Source organism: Peromyscus eremicus, chromosome 17 (assembly GCF_949786415.1).
Source record: "Peromyscus eremicus chromosome 17, PerEre_H2_v1, whole genome shotgun sequence".
NCBI lineage: Eukaryota > Metazoa > Chordata > Mammalia > Rodentia > Cricetidae > Peromyscus > Peromyscus eremicus.
Genome location: NC_081433.1, coordinates 19414166 through 19430266, shown reverse-complemented (window position 1 = coordinate 19430266; position 16101 = coordinate 19414166). Strand labels below are relative to the sequence as shown.

General features: G+C 47.1%; 1 pseudogene; it reads left to right on the top strand.

Annotated features, from left to right (window-relative positions):
• The first annotated feature begins 219 nt into the window (after positions 1-219).
• LOC131894699 (cofilin-1-like) lies at positions 220-15653 on the top strand (annotated as a pseudogene).
• Positions 15654-16101: the final 448 nt, after the last annotated feature.

The window sequence follows — 16101 nt, the reverse complement described above, 5'->3', positions numbered from 1 at the left end:
CCCCGGGGGCATGGCTTACGAGCACCGGGGCCCGGCGGGACGCGGGCGCCACTGACAGCGCAGCGCGGGTGGCCCCCGGCGGAGCGGCCCGAGTCTCAGCGCAGCGCTCCGAGCCGACGGGAGCCCGGCCCCTGCGCGTCGCCGGCTCGCTGTGCGCGCGGCTGAGACCTAGCGGATCGCGCCTGGCTCCGGCCGCTGCTGTCGCCGCAGCTCCGTGCCATGGATGGGGGCAGCTCGGCGCCGCGCCGCTCCAGCCGCCAGCCCCCGCCCGCCTCCCTCACCGCCTCGTCACTCTGCGAGGCCCTAGCGCCGCCCGATGCGCAGCTAGGCGGCTGCCCTCCTTCAAGTGCAAGCCTGGAAGCCGGCTTGGACAGCCATCCTCTCCCATTCTCCCTGCACCAAGACTATTTTTCCATCCCGACTCTTTCTACGGGCCAGGACCCTTTCTCGCCACAACCCAGCTCAGACCTCCAAGGCAACCATTACTTTTTTAACAAAACCCTCTCATCCGCCTACACCCTTGTTCCTATTAGGACTTTTGCTGAAGTTCGGGCTTGGTCTCGGTTGTCTGGGTGCTTTATGTTAGAGGGTTGAGCTTTGCTCAGAATTAAGGTCGTTCTTGGCCCCTGACACGATGGGCCGATCTAAAGCTGACTCTCACAGTACTGTTCCCACCCCCAAATTTTGACCGAGGCCACAGCAGGAGGACGCAAGTCCGAGACAAGGAGGCCGTAGACCTTACCCTGTGAGCAGTGACCTTGCCCAGCAGGAGGTGCATGTCATTAGGCCAAGGAGAGGTCAAAGGCTAAGGCAGATGCCGCCAGAGTTAGCCCCCTGTTAGCGAAGGTTGGTGTGGTATGGTGTGTGTGTGTGTGTGTGTGTGTGTGTGTGTGTGTGTGTGTGTTTGGGGGGTGGGGGGCAGTAAATGAAAGGGGAAAAATAAGAGAAGGCCCAGGGACCTGTAATAGGGTGTGGGCAGAGCCCTGTACCAGGAGTCAGGGCATCCCCGTCTAGGTTTGGAGGCCCAGCGATGCCTTTTATTAGCTGTTTGACTTTGGACACAGCACATAACACCGAGGGGAGTGTTATCTATTGGGTCCTGCTCGTCTCATTGTCTATGAGTGTAGACTGTGGCATGAGGGGAGGAAGCGTCCAGTCGCGGGTAGGATCTGACTCTGACAATTGGGCAGGGGAATGAAAGTGCCCGGTGGACACTGCCTCAAAAAGCAACAGGAACAACAACCAACAGCTGGTGACAGATGTGCTGCAGTGCCAACGGAAAAGAAGGCCGGGGTCAGAGGACCCGGGTGCCACCTTCTCAGTTTCCCCCCACAAGATGACCTTTTTGTCTCTTCACTGCTGGGTAGCATCTTCAGGGCTGGGGCGGAACTGCTCCCCACCCTCCTGTACCAGCAGAGTGACCCCACTTTGGACCTGCTGGGGTGTCCAGTGCCTTTTCTGCCACGGTGGTCTGTGAGCCAAGTCTCTGAGCATCTCCTTTGCAGGGAAGCAGCTTCTCTCCCTGGCCTGACGGCAGTGGACACATTAGCTTGCTTTCTCAGCTTTCCCTCGCTGGATTCCCTGGTCAATCCCTGTGGCAGGCTCTGTTTCCTTCAACTTCCAAAGATAAATAAATAGTGATTGCAAATGGAGGAAATGAGAAGTGGAATGGACGCTCCCAGCAGGAGCCTCGGGCCCGGCCTAATGGAGACTGCATTCCTCAGGAAAGGGGCCAGAGATGGGCAGAGACCAGGCACGTATACCACACTGCCTATCTTCTAACCCCTGTGGGTCAGAGATACCACAGAGAAGAGCTGTGGGGCCTCTGACCCTGTCACAGCTTCTCTGTGGCTTCTCTTTGCTGAAAGACAAAGTCTCAGGAGGAAGTCTCTTGTCCCATGAACCCTCTGGGGCTCACAAATTACCGATGACATTGGAGGCTATAGAGGGGAGGTACATTGTGGTAGGCATGAGATGCCCAGTGGGGGGACATTTCCACAGCACTCCCACCCTGATGGGCATCATTTTGACTTCTGCACAATGCACAGGGTGTGGGGTGCACCCCCATTTGTATATATAGAGGAAGAAAGCCAAATCTTGAAGAGCAGGAGTGGGCACTTCCCTTTGAAACCCTAAGTGCTCCCTGAGCCATTCAATGCTTCTCCCCATAAGTTGCATTCTCCTGCCTGTGCTCAGGGACAGGTTTGGGGTGTGTGCGTGTGCGTGTGCGTGTGCGTGTGTGTGTGTGTGTGTGTGTGTGTGTGTGTGTGTGTTAGAAGACTGCTACCTGGTACTCATCTATCATCCCACTACTTGGGAGGCTGAGGCATGATACTCACCTGAACCCAGGAGTTAATGGTCCACATTCTGTGATTGTCCTAAAAGGAAAACAACCCAACCCAACCAGGGGCTCCTGCAGCCCAGGTTGGCCTGAAACTCACTGCACAGCCAAGGATGATTTTGAACTCCCGGTCCTGCTAGCCATATCTCCCAGGTGCTGGGATTACAGGAAGATGCGTCTTCGCCCAGTTATGCGGTTCTACGGATAGACAGTACCCAGGGCTCCATGCATGCGAGGCAAGCAAGCACTGTATCAACTGAGTCACATCCCTACCTGCCCCCCTCCAAATGTCTTGTTTAGAGGCTTAGTTTTTTGAAAGAGAACAGAAACTCACATTTCATTCCCATTCTCAGGCAATCTAGTTAAGGAGCCCGACCAATTAAATAAATTGGCAGGAGGATTAAGAATTGGCCTTGACTGATGTTGGCTATGTATCAAGTTTGAGACCAGCCTGGGATATCTAAATTCCTATCTCAAGGAATGTAAACAAATAAAAATTATATATCTATATAACTATATATAATAAAATTATATAAATAATCCATATATATGCATGCACTTATGTATTCAATGTATATGTGTTTATATACATTAATGCTAAATGCTTACCATGGTGAATCTCCTCTCAACAGCATGACAATACTATTTGTATTCTAGTCAGCCTCAGATGTTTTGTGGGACAAGAGACTTCCTTAACAGATTTTTGTCCAAATTTACACACACACACACACACACACACACACACACACACACACACGTTGAACCCAGGGCCTTATGAATTTTATAAAAGTGCTCTACCACTGAATCACACCCTTCTCCTTAACTATACTTGAGAGACCTTGCAGCGAAAGTTGGGATTAAGTACAAGATAACAGGGTAGAGGGGCTTACCAAGAGCAGAAGATACCCAACCCGTTTCTAGTAAAGTGAGTTTTCCATAAATGTCAGGGAGTTCACAAACACTAGCATACTGCCCCGCCCACTTTCTTTCTTTCTCCTCTCCTTCCTCCTCCTCCTCCTCCTCTTTTTCCTTTTTGGTAGTCTCTTGTTGTATAGCGCTCACTAGACTAGTACTCTATATGTAGCCTAGGCTGGCCTTGAAAACTCAAAATCCTCCAGCCTCTACATCATGAGGGCTTGTATTACAGGCATATGTCGCCATGCCCACCTCCTGCCTTACTCGTAAAAGGAGTTGGTGGGACTTACTAACTTCCATGCCTGGCTTGTTTCACTAACATAATGACCATGCTGCTGCAATCGATATAATTTTGCTTTTTTTTTCTTTAAGGCCAATTAATATTCCAGTGTGTGTGTGTGTGTGTGTGTGTGTGTGTGTGTGTGTGTGTATCATATTTATCCAATGATAGGCACCTTGGTTCTGGTTTTCTGGAGCACAGCAGGATAACTGTTGCTTCTAATAGTCTATGGTATAGTTCTGTCTTTTCTTCCTTTGCGGTGCTGGGGATCAAACCCAAGGCCTGTATATGATGGGTAGAACTCTTCCATTGAGCTACGTGCTCAGCCTATGTGACGTATTTCAGAATAGCTGTAGAAGTACCAGTACATAGGAATTATTAACATTAATGTCTAAGGAGAACAGAAGCACTTTTAGTTTTCTGAAACAGGATCTTATGTAGCCCAGGCTGGCCTCAAATGACCTCAGATGCCTGATCCCCCTGCCTCCATCTCCTATGTGCTGAGATAATAGGCATGTCTCATACCCAGCTTGGGAACTGCTTATTATACTAATTTGAGAATTACATATTGAATACATAAACTAAATTGTTGCTCTGTTCTGCATACCCATGTACAAACACTATATCTAAAAGTTCTGAGTGTAGTATGGTAGTACATGACTGTAATCCCAGCACTTGGAAGATCCAGACAGGAGGACTTTGAGTTAGAGCCCAGCCCAGAGTATGTACTAGGAGCTTGTCTCGAAGGAAGAAGAGGAAATAAGATTTAGTTCTTTAGTTCTCACAGCAGAGGGAGGTTTATCTACCTACCTACCTACTATCTATCTATCTATCTATCTATCTATCTATCTATCTATCTATCCATCATCTACCTATCTATCCATCATCTACCTACGCTCTCTTACCTACTTACCTACCTATCTATCTGTGTGGATGCGTGTGTCTGCGTGACACGTGTGTGTGTGTGGGGGGGGGGTATGACTGTGGGGCCCAGAAGAGGGTATTATATATACATTGTCCTGGTTAGTTTGTTTTGTCAACTTGACACAAGTTAGACTCATATGGGAAGAGAAACTTCACTTGAGAAAAATACCTTCAGCCAAGAGAAGTGGTGCTTGCCTTTAATCCCGGCACTTGGAGGCAGAGGCAGGAGGGTTTTTTGAATTCAAAGCCAGCTTGGTCTACAGAGTGAGTTCCAGGACAGCCAGGACTATGAAGGAAGAGAGGAGAGATAGAGATAGAGATAGAGATAGAGATAGAGATAGAGATAGAGATAGAGATAGAGATAGAGAGAGACAGAGACAAAGACAGAGAGACAGAGAAAGAATACTGTCGTCACATTTTCTCTGTAGGGTTTTCTAGACCCCTTCTGCATTTTGTTGTCTTTCAGAGGCAGGATCCTGGCAAGACCACAGGGGAGTTATTGGCAGGCCATTGGCTTGATCTGTAATGTGGCATTGGACCACTGCTTCTGATTAGCCCTGATCCACAGTGAGGCACGGGGGTGATGTGCCCAGTCCTATTTCCGAAAGGCTTTAGAGTAGTGGTTCTCGACCTTCTAATGCAGGGGGACCACACCATGAAGGCTGAGGCTGAAGCTGGAGTCTGTTATACTTTCCCCTCTGTAAATGAGGACAAAATGAAATGTCAGAGGCCATAATTAGGCTGGGGCTGTAGGTCAGGTGGTAGAGTGCTTGCTTAGCATGCACAAAGCCTTGGGTTGGATCTACAAAACCGCGTTATAAACTGTAATTCCAATACTCCAGAGATAGAGGCAGGAGGATCAGGCGATCAAGGTCACCCTTGGATAGGTGGCCATCCTGGGATATAAGAGATGCTGTCTCAAAGCAAACAGTTGAAAAAAGCAATGTAATTACAACATATTTAATTTAAGGAGTTTAATTGGCTTTTGTTCCTCATTCTATTTTTTTTAAACTCCTGCTCTCTTTTATGTGTGTTTATTGTTCTTGAATCAGGCCATACTTCAGTCTATAAAATGAGTGTGTCGATGAGCCAAGCAGAGGATGCTGATTTTACAGACCAAAAAGGGCTGAGAAAAGCAGAAGCAGGAAAGAAGAGTGATTGGTGCTTTCAAAGTTATCTTCCCTGACCCCAAAACAAACATAGACTAATGGGTTAGAATAAAACAACAAAAACCAGAAACAAACCCATGTGCCAACACCCATTTGAATTGAGCCAAAGGAGCCAAACATGAAGACTGGGAAAAAGCTTAAGCTTCAAGAAGTGATGCTAGGAAAACTGGATACTATGTGCAGAGATATGGAGAACTGGATACTATGTGCAGAGATATGGAGAACTGGATACTATGTGCAGAGATATGGAGAACTGGATACTATGTGCAGAGATATGGAGAACTGGATGCTATGTGCAGAGATATGGAGAACTGGATACTATGTGCAGAGATATGGAGAACTGAATGCTATGTGCAGAGATATGGAGAACTGGATACTATGTGCAGAGATATGGAGAACTGGATACTATGTGCAGAGATATGGAGAACTGGATACTATGTGCAGAGATATGGAGAACTGGATACTATGTGCAGAGATATGGAGAACTGGATACTATGTGCAGAGATATGGAGAACTGGATACTATGTGCAGAGATATGGAGAACTGGATACTATGTGCAGAGATATGGAGAACTGGATACTATGTGCAGAGATATGGAGAACTGGATACTATGTGCAGAGATATGGAGAACTGGATACTATGTGCAGAGATATGGAGAACTGGATACTATGTGCAGAGATATGGAGAACTGGATACTATGTGCAGAGATATGGAGAACTGGATACTATGTGCAGAGATATGGAGAACTGGATACTATGTGCAGAGATATGGAGAACTGGATACTATGTGCAGAGATATGGAGAACTGGATACTATGTGCAGAGATATGGAGAACTGGATACTATGTGCAGAGATATGGAGAACTGGATGCTATGTGCAGAGATATGGAGAACTGGATGCTATGTGCAGAGATATGGAGAACTGGATACTATGTGCAGAGATATGGAGAACTGGATACTATGTGCAGAGATATGGAGAACTGGATACTATGTGCAGAGATATGGAGAACTGGATACTATGTGCAGAGATATGGAGAACTGGATACTATGTGCAGAGATATGGAGAACTGGATACTATGTGCAGAGATATGGAGAACTGGATACTATGTGCAGAGATATGGAGAACTGGATACTATGTGCAGAGATGTGAAACCAGATCCTATCTCTCACCCTATGCAAAAATAAACTCGGAATGGAGCAAAGACTTTTGGATACAAGACCCAATTAAAAGGTGCAAAACTTTGACACTTTCAGAAGGAAACACTTCAAGATATAAGCGTGATGGTCTAGAAGATGGCTCAGGCATTAAGAGTACTGGCTCTTGCAGAATTAGAGTTTGGTTCTCAGCACTCCTATTGGGCAGCTCACAACCACCTGTAATGCCCACTCTGAGGGATGTGACATTCTTTTCTGGCCAACTATGGCACACACACACACACACACACACACACACACACACACACACACCCCTAATAACAATAACTCTTTTGTTGTTGTTGTTGTTGTTTTGGTTTTCCAAGACAGGGTTTCTCTGTGTAACCTTGGCTGTCCTGGAACTCACTCTGTAGAGCAGGTTGGCTTCACAGAACTCAGAGATCTGCCTGCCTCTGCCTCCCTAGTGCTGGGATTAAAGGCATGCACCACCACTGCCTGGCTAACAATAACTCTTTTTTAAAAAGTTCTAAGCATGAACAAGGACTTTCTGAGTAGGACCCTAACAAGTCAGGAGATCATAAGAATTGACAGATGGAACTGTATCATATTATAAAGCTTTGCACAGCAAAGGAAACAATTACCAGAATGAAGAGACAGCCTACACACTGGAGGAAAATTTCTGCATGCTATTTATCTGAAAAAGGGATTAACATCCAGCATATATGAAGAACTCAAAAAATTAAACACACAAATCAGAAGATCAAATAATCCAATGAACAAAGAAGACAAAAAACTGGACAGTGCTCTTAAAAGGTGCAAATGGTCATTAAATGGATGGGAAAATGTCCAACATCTTAGTCATCAATGGAATGCAAATTAAAACTACACTGAGTTGAGGTTGAGCATCATGACATACACAAGCAATTTGGGAAGAGGCATCCTGGGTTTTCCGAGACCAGCCTGAGCTATATAGTGTTTCAAAAACAAAAGCAAGAAGAAAATCCCTCTCCTTAACTTCAGTCAGAATGGCTACCATCAAGAAAGAAGCAACAGGGCTAGGGATGTAGCTTAGTTGGTAGACTGATAACCTAGCATGCATGAGACCCTGTGCTCAATCCCTAGCACTCCATAATGCAAGCTTGGTGGTTTACACCTGTAATCCCAGTACTCTGGAAGCAGAGGTAGGAGGATTAAGGGTCAAGAGTTCAAAATCATCCTTGGCTAGACAGAGAGTTTGCAGGTATGTGGGCTACATGAGACCTTGTTTTTAGAAAGGAATGAGAGACAGGAGTGGTACATGCTATTATCCCTAGCACTTGAGAGGCAGAGGCAGAGGCAGACGGATCTTTGAGAATATGAAACCAGACTGGTCTACATATGAGTTCCAGGCCAGCCAGAGGTACATAGTAAGACCCTGCAGATAGAGAGAAAGAGGGAGAGAGAATTTGAGAGAGAGAGAGAGAGAGAGAGAGAGAGAGAGAGAGAGAGAGAGAGGTGAAGATGGGGCAGGGAAATTCAAGCACCATGTGTGAGAGTGTAGACCGATGCAAATCAGTGTGGAGGTTTGTTTGTTTTAAAAGTAAAACCAGAACCAGCACACAGTTCAGTTAGACCACTCTGTATACACAGCAAAAAGCATCAAGGCAGCAAGACTAAAGCTATCTGTCCACCCATGCTTATAGCAGCACTCGTCACAATAGCTATACTATGGATCAGAGTAGGTGCCTCCCAATAGATTAGTGCATGGTAGGAGGCAAAAAGATTATAAGAGCCAGAGGAATAGGGAGTTTCCTTGCTAGACTGTGTCTCCTCGAAATGTCAGAAGTTGCACCCATGAAATTTCACCAACATGGCTGCCTAAACTTGACCTGAACAAGAATGTCACCAGTAGACATGTTAACGTGAAAGGAGGAAGCCCGTGAGGCCTCAACCCTAGACAAAGTACAAAGGCAGCTAAGGAATGCCTAAATAGCCGAAAGGGTCTTCCTTGGGAAAGAGCACAGCAATTGGTTATCCAATACCACATGGTCAGACCTGAAAACATGAGTGACATCATACAGACTGAGCAGGTTGTATTCATGTATCTAGGAACACACACATGCGCGCGCACACACACGTACGCATACACACATATGTAACGGCAATGAAAGGAAAAGGACACCTTGAATTTGAAAGAGAGCAAGGGATGGTGGTATATGGGAGGATTTGGAAAGAGGAAAGAGAAAGGGGAAATGCTGTAATTATATTATAATCTCAAAAAAAATTTTCAAAATTTAAGACAAGAAAATGCGGTATACATTTACATATTCAATCCTAAAGAACAAATATAAGTCATTTGCAGAAAAGTAGAAGGAGTTGGAGGATGTCCTATAAAGTAAAATAAGTCGGGCTTAGAAAGACAAATACAGCATGCTTTCTCTCAGATATGGAATCAAGTTTTAAAAAAATAGACATAAAGGGGCTGACAAGAAGGCTCAGTGGGTAAAAGTCCTTGCTGTACAAGCCTGACACGTGAGTTCGATCCACAGTAAAAATCAGAGACTGGGGAAGGTATCTTCTGACCTCCATATGTGTGTCGTGACACACTCACACACACCACACATTTGCACACGTTTACACACAATAATAATAAATAAATAAAACAAAACAATGTGAGGGTAGAATGGGGGCGACTACTTGGGAGTGTGAGGTTCAGCAGGAGAGGTGACGGGGAGAGAGAGGCCAGTGTGTGTGAAAATGTACGCAAGCTGGCCTGCCCAGGACTGGGCTGTTGCCTCTAGCTCTCGCCTTCTCAGAAGGTTATATAAAACAGCGTAATTTAGCTTGCGGACATGGAACATGGGTGAGTCCATTTTGTTGTGTTCTATTGGACCTAGTGCAGGAGTTCAGTCCAATCCAACAGCTTCCACAAACAACAAATTTCCTTTGTGTCAAACCCAGGCCCTTGTACCTGTGAGGTAAACATAATTCCCCTGAGCTACATTCCCAGCCTGGTCACCTATAGAGTTGACTTAACAAGTGTATTTATTCTGAGGAAATGTGATGATGGTAAGCACTGTGTTGGTGTGAGAGGCTACATCTGATTTGGCCTTTATGTGTGTGTGTGTGACATGATCTCACTATGTAAGGTAGGCTGGTGTCAAATCAAATTCACTGTTAGCTCAAGTTGGCCTCACACTGGAGTTCCTTCCACTGCTGGGATGCCTGGCGTTACAGGTATGGCGAGGTACAGGCATGCCTGGCATAGTTAGTTCCTGGTTCCTAACAGAGATTCTAAAATGCTTGGAATTTCTCAAGTGGGTGTTTGTTTGTTTTGAGACAAGGTCTTGCTATGCAGACCACGCTGCCTCAATCTTACAGCTGCCCTCCTGTTTCTAGCTCTTGAGTGCTGGGTTCACAGGGATGCAGAACCATAGTGGTAGCTTAGTTGATATTCCAAGCATTTTAGCTATTTAGGTGTTCCTTTTGAATTGTGCTCCTTTTGTGGTTGCTGCTTCTGGGGATGAAATCTAGGGCCTTGAGCATGTTAACTAGATATCTCACAACGAAACTACCTGTTGTGTAACTGTTTCCTCAGAGATTAAACCTTCCACTCAAGGGGGGGACCTCATTAAGACACAGGGTGTTTACAGGGAGGTGAAACAACAGGATGTTTTAAGCAGAGGTGAAACACTCCATCCTGCAAGGAAACTTACTAAGCTCAGGAAATAAATAGCTCAAGATAGCTTCCGGAAGTTCCTGAAACTGATCAGATTCACTAGGCCCCACCCTCCCCAAGTGCATGTATATGTATGCACTCTCAGAGACACTCTCTCAGACCAACTGAGCTACCTGCAAAGGACACTCTCTAATCAATGATTCTCAACCTTCCTAATGCTGTGGCCTTTTAGTCCCTTATGTTGTGGTGACTCCCCAACCATAAAATCATTTCATTGCTACTTCATCTCTGTAACTTTGCTACTTATGAATTGTAATGTAAATATCTGATATGTGACTCCCGTTAAAAGGTCTTTTGACCCCCAAAGGGATCTTGACCCACAGGTTGAGCACCACTGCACCTGCTGAGTTGCCTGCAGGCTGTGCAGTGTGCTCCTGGTAAGCTGCACCCATGGTTGGGTGGGCTTTTGTGATGCAGCTGTCTTTGAGTCATTTCTGCTCCTGTAAGTGACCCCTACTCCTGTAAATAACCTCTATAGAATTCATTGGCTTCCCAAGTTGGACTTTGGTGGTTTCCGTACTTCGGTCTGTTGTCAGTTCCCTGTTTGAGGTATGTAGACTTTTGTTCATGTCTCCCCAGGAATAGTGTCACACAACTAGTGTCCAGCCTAGGGCTCTTTCATTCATTTCTATGTCTTTCAGACTATCTTTGTTGTTACTGTTTTTAAAACAGTTTCTCTGTGTAGCCCTGACTGTCCTGAAACTCACTCTGTAGACCAGGCTGGCCTCAAACTCAGGGATTCACCTACCTCTGCCTCCCAAATGCTGGAATTAAAGGCGTGCACCACCACCACCTGGCTACTTCAGACTATCTTAATGTCCAACAAATAATCATAGAAACTTCTTTTATATGATCAACAAAGCATTACTGAGGCTATCATCATGCATTTAAACAATATTGATTAAGCATCTACGGTGTACCAGATACTTCAGTAGGTACTGAAGACACAGCAATGAATCAAAGAATGTCGAGTTTCATGCAGGTGATATTACAGAGGAGAGAGAGAGAGAGAGAGAGAGAGAGAGAGAGAGAGAGAGAGAGAGACAACATGCCAACAACCAACTAGACATGCACGATCTAGCTGAAGAAGAGACAAATGGAATAAAATCAAGCAGGGTAAGGGATGGCAAAGATGGGGAAGGCCCGTCTGGAAAAGTGCCCTCCAGCTGAGTTCTGAAGAAATGCAGGAGCAGGCTGGACGGATCTAGGGGGACAGATATGGTGTGTTCAAGGAAGAGTGGGGGTCAGTGTGGATGGAGGGCGCAAGACAGAGAGAAGCAGGAAGAGCAAGGAGAGAAGTGAGAGCTGGTCACGGTGACTTTGGGGACACATACAGATAAGGAAAAGACTTTAGACTCTATTCTGCATGAGAAGAGAGGACTAGAAAAGTGGAGAAAGAGGAATGTATGTATGGTGAGGGAGAGAGAGAGAGAGAGAGAGAGAGAGAGAGAGAGAGAGAGAGAGAGAACAGTATTAGGGATTGAACGACATCCCAGGGCATCCTACATTCTAGGCAGGTCCTCTACCACCAAGCTATGTCCCCAGCCCTGTTTATCTTGAGACAAGCTTTCTCTATGGTCGATCTTACTGTGCAGCTCAGGCTGGCCTCCTACTCAGGACCCTTCTGCTCCATTTCTACTGTTAAAGTTATGTTCATGTGGGGGAGAGATGTGTGTTCCAGAGCGTGTGTGCATGGAGGTCAGAGAAGAACCTTTGGAAGTAGGTTCTCTGTTTACTCCAGGTTTATTCTGGGTGGTGAGCACGTCTACCCACTGAGCCATTCCCTGGCTCCACTCCAACGTCTCCCGTGATGGAATTACATTCATGTACCACCTCCACTCTGGGCTCGGAAGTAGACTTAAATTGACCCTCTCTTGGGGAACCAACAGGAGAGGAAGAAGTGGGACTCACAGGAGACAGTCAGGAAAGCCGAACAACAGTCCATCTGAGAGATGAGAGTCTTAGACACAGAAGGTGCTGAATGAGGTTGAGAGAGATTGGAGCCAAGCCAGGCATGCATCTCTGTGAGTTCAAGGCCAACCTGGTCTACACAGAGTACCAGGACAACCAAGGCTACCAAAGACCCTCTCTCTCTCTCTCTCTCTCTCTCTCTCTCACACACACACACACACACACACACACACACACACACACACACGGGGGGGGGGGAGAGGAGGAGGAGGAGGACAGGATGAGGGGGAGAGGGACAGGGAGGGAGGGAGGGACAGAGAGAAGGAGGGAGGGAGGGAGAGAAGGAACCAAGATGTTTGTAGTGAAAGTGGAGCTCAATGACACCATGATATAAATATTTGGTCTTGTTCCCATTTCCTGGCATAGACTCTAAAATCCTTGGAGTCTCTGAAATAAGTGTCTTTTTGTATGCTAATGAGTTGACTGAGGGTAGACAGCTCCTAGAAGGGACTGGTTAGAGGAAAGACCAGGACAAGGATTAGTGGGCTGGAACCTTATGTCCTAGCCACTGGTTAGAGGAAAGACCAGGACAAGGATTAGTGGGCTGGAACTTTATGTCCTAGCCACTGACTAGAGGATAGACCAGGACAAGAATTAGTGAGTTGGAACTTTATGTCCTAGCCACTGATCTCCTGGGAAGTGACAGGAAGGTTAACTTAATAGCCAATGATTGATCAATCATGCCGACATAACCATGCCATTATAAAACCCAAAAGGGATGGTTTGTCAAGCTTCCCAGTAGTTGAGCACATAGGACATAGCTCTTTGCCCTTCCCTGATACAGTCCCCTGCATCTTTTCATCAAATCAGCCAATGTCAGTCAATGTTTTCCTGAGGTCTCTGAGCAGCTCCAGCAAATCAATCAAATCCCAGTTGGGAACTCAGATTTACAGCCCGTTGTCAGAAGCACACCTGGGACGTGGGTTGGCACCCAAACTAGGTGGGAGCCAGGCATGGCTGCACCTGCCTTTAATCCTAGCCTTTGGAAGGTGGCGGAAGGAAGGAGCAGGAGTTCAGGGCTAGCCTGGGTTACATGCAAACAAACAAGGAAACAAATGAACAAATAAACAAAGAAGAACAACTCCCTAAGGCCAGTTGGTGTGGTGTATTTTATAATTCCAGCATCAGAGAGGCTGTGGCAGGAGGATCATGAGTTCCAGGCCAGCCTGGGTAATACAGGAAGGTTGTCTCTCTTCCCCACTTCTTGCACACTCATTCAAAACAAGAAAAAAAAATGGTGGGGGGATGAGTTCTGGGGAACAAATCAAGTTTGGCTCTTGTCTTACTTAGGGTTTCTATTGCTGTGAAGAGACATGATGACCATGGAAACTTTTTTTTTTTCTTATGCATACGGTGTTCTGCCTGCATGTGTCCCTGCAGGTCAGAAGAGGGCACCAGATCTTGTTTTAGATGGTTTGTGATCCACCATGTGGTTGCTGGGAATTGAACTCAGGTCCTCTGGAAGAGCAGCCAGTGCTCTTAACCACTGAGCCATCTCTCTAGCCCCGACCATGGCAACCTTATGAAGGATAACATTTAATTGGGGCTGGCTCACAGTTTCAGAGGTTTAGTCCATTATCATCATAGTGGGCAGCATGGTGGCCTGCAGGCAGACATGGTGCTGGAGAAGGAGCTGAGAGTCCTACATCTTGATCCACAGGCAACAGGAAGTGAAGTGAGTATCACAGAGTGATTGTACTTGAGCAAAGAAGGCCTCAAAGCCCACCCCCACGGTAATACACTTCCTCCAACAAGGCCACACCTACTCCAACAAAGCCACACCTCCTAACGGTGCCACTCCCTTTGGGGGGGTTGCATTTCCATTCAAACCACCACGGCTCTCCACTCTGCTAGGTGAGTGAAAACAAAACTATGGTCACCGCCTTCATGGATTTGATGGTTTAGTAGGAGAACAGTTACTCAGTGGAGAAGGACAAGGATGACTATAGTTAGAAATTGTGACAAATGGGGAAGAAGAGGTATAGAGAAAAACATGGAGCAGAAGGCCATCAGTTTCCCTGGTGGCCCCAAAAAGAGCCTCAGGAAGTAATGGGTAATCTGACTGAAAAGACAAATCGGCCTTAGGCAGGCATGGGCTTCTAAAGCTTCCCCTACCCCTGGGCAGGAAGAGCATGGAGCCTTACCCAGAAGAGCCATGTTTGAGGGAGCCAGGGGACAAAGCAAAGGCAGAATTGGTGTGGGTGTGAGGAAGCCCGGAAGATGATGCTTCCTCTCCACAGCCTCATGAGGTCATGGAGGAAGGGCCTTTTCTGGAGGATGGAGATGGTGAGCCTGTAGGAAACTGAATTTCCTTCAGGTCTGGGAAGTCTGTGATCTGTTCTAGGTCCCTGGGCTTTTCTCCGCAGACAGTAAAGAGGCCCGGCTGAGGGCAGACACCCTTCTTCCCAACCTCAGTGCAAGCAGATCCCTCCCTCAGGGCCCTGAAGGAGAAGCAGCTGGAGGCCAGAGTTCCTGTCAGCCAGGGAGACTTGAGGCTTCAAGGTGGTGGGACAGAGGAAGAGGATGCGAGCCACCTTGGTGGGTGGGGTTAGGGTTCTGCGGTGTTCATCGTGATGGTCAATTTGATCACAATAGGGGATGGGTTTGGTGGGGGTGGGGGGTCAGAGGAGGTGGGGGGGTTCAGTCAGATCCCAGCTAAAGCTGCTGAGCCTCAGTTCCTCTGTGCTCTCATCTCCCTTTCACTGGAAACAGGGCCTCTGGCAGGACTGTCTCTGACGGTGGGATCAAAGCATTCCACGACATGAAGGTATTTAAGTCGTCAGTGCCAGAGAAAGTGACATTCAAGGAGCCAGTGCCCTTCTGCTTGAGAGAGGACAAGGAAAACACCACCCTGCAGGAAGGCAAGGGAATCCTGGCAGATATGGGGCAAATGTAGATGACCCCCACCTTTGTCAAGATGCTGCCAGACCAGGGCTGCTATAATGCTTTCTGTGAAACAATCGGACAAGGAGAAGGAGAGCCTGGTGTTCATCTGGGCCCTGAGAAGCACCCTTAAGAGCCATGGTGTCTATGCCAGTTCCACAGAAGGCATCAGGAAGACGCTGACAGAAATCAAGCATGAATGGCAAGCAGACTGCCGTATGGAGGTCAAGGACGGCGGGACCATGGCAGAAAAACTAGGTGGCAGCACCATCATCTCCCTGGAGGACAAACCTCTGTGAGCCACCTCTACACCCCCACACACACCCCCACCCCCCACCTGGAGCATCTAGCAGCTCCAGACCTGTTCTTGGGTGTTGCAGGCTGTCCTTTTTCTGATAGGGGACATCTCAGAACAGGGAGGGCAATCCCTTCACCCCAGTTGCCAGCCCCCCCATCCCACCCCACTGTTCGTTCCTGACAGTTCTGGCTTCCCCAAACAACTGCTTTTGATCTTCTCGTTCCTCATATGTTGAAGCAAACCAAACACCCTCCCTGACCACACACACACCAAGTACCCAGTCTGGGGGAAGCCTGTATTTTTTTAACGACACCCCCTCTCCCTATCTCACCCTGCTAACTTCTAGCTAAAATAGCGACTGTGCTTATCTGTTTAGTTGTGTGTGTAAGCAGAATGTTGTGGAAACAACGCCTTCCTGCACTAGCTGGCTGCCTGCCCTTTTCTCTTGG